The sequence below is a fragment of the Lathyrus oleraceus genome, chromosome 5 (assembly GCF_024323335.1).
Source record: "Lathyrus oleraceus cultivar Zhongwan6 chromosome 5, CAAS_Psat_ZW6_1.0, whole genome shotgun sequence".
In the NCBI taxonomy this organism is placed as follows: domain Eukaryota; kingdom Viridiplantae; phylum Streptophyta; class Magnoliopsida; order Fabales; family Fabaceae; genus Lathyrus; species Lathyrus oleraceus.
This window is the reverse complement of record NC_066583.1, coordinates 289848660-289850176: the sequence shown is the minus strand read 5'-3', so window position 1 is coordinate 289850176 and position 1517 is coordinate 289848660.

Sequence of the window (1517 nt, the reverse complement as noted above, 5' to 3'; positions counted from 1 at the left end):
ACAATGAAAGGTATATGGAAACCAGTCAGAGAGGTAAGGACTACCCCTATTCCATTTCCTTGGGTATTGGAAGCACCATCGAACACGATCGTCCATCGCGACCATGCTTCTGGTCCTTCCTTTGGGCCTAGAATATTTCAATCTCTAATGAACATAATGTCTTCGTTAGAGAAGTTAAAACGCATAGGCTGATAATCCTCCACGACCTGATGGGCCAAATAATCAGACAACACACAGTCCTTGATGGCTTTCTGTGTGATGTGCTAGATGTCATATTCTATTAATTCCATCTGCCACCGAGCAACTCTTCCTGTGAGAGAAGGCTTCTAAAAAATGTACTTGATCGGATCCATTTTCGAGATCAAGAGAGTTGTATGTGTCAGCTTATACTGTCTTAAGCGTTTAACAGCCCAAGCCAGTGCACAACACGTCTTCTCGAGCAACGAATATTTTCTTTTTCAATTTGTGAACTTTTTACTCAGGTAGTAGATTGTGTGTTCTTTTCTACCTGTTTCATCATGCTATTCGAGAACACATCCCATGGATCCCTCAAGAACTGTGAGGTACATAATAAGAGGTCTATCCGGTACAGGAGGCATCAAGATCGATGGCTCTTGCAAATATTATTTTATCTTTTCAAATGCATTTTGGAAATTATCATTCCACTTGATCACTTGATCCTTGCAGAGTAATTTGAATATATACTCGCATGTGGCTATAAGATGAGATATAAATCTAGCGATGTAGTTTAATCTCCCTAAGAATCCACGAACCTCCTTCTTAGTTTTTAGCACTGGAATAACTTGGATAGACTTGACTTTGTCAGGGTCGACTTCAATCCCATGTTGGCTGATGATAAAACCTAGCAACTTGCCAGATCTCACCCTAAAAGTATATTTGTTGGGATTTAGTCTCAATATGAACTTCCTCAGTCGTGCAAACAACTTCTGTAAATTAACCAAATGCTCTTCCTCAGTTTGGGATTTTGCGATCATATTGTTAACGTATACCTCAATATCTCTATGAATTATGTCATGGAAGAGAGTAACCATCACGTGTTGATATGTAGCACCAACATTCTTTAAGCCAAAAGGCATAACCTTATAGTAAAAGGTGTAACACCCGTGGCCGAAGAGGTCATAAAGTGGTTACATGTAACACCTGAGGGCGAGGGAGTGGTTGTCAGTGTACGAGGCATGACAATGAGACACTCCTAGCAACTTCTAGGATAAAACCGAATTCACATCAGAATGAGAGGGATCCTGAGGTTATGCATGTATGGGAATGCATAATCGAAGTATGACTTATAAAGGTTAATTTGTACTACCTATACCAATAAGATGCATATTCTTTTTGGTAGCCTAACAGATAAGAACTCCATAGTTAAACGTGCTTGGCTTGGAGTAGTATTTGGATGGATGGCCTTCTGGGAAGTTTTCCGGAAAGCATGTGAGTGAGGACAAAGTATGCTGAAAAGACCCGTGTTGGTTTGTGGGGTCAGTCGGTAATCCTGAAAG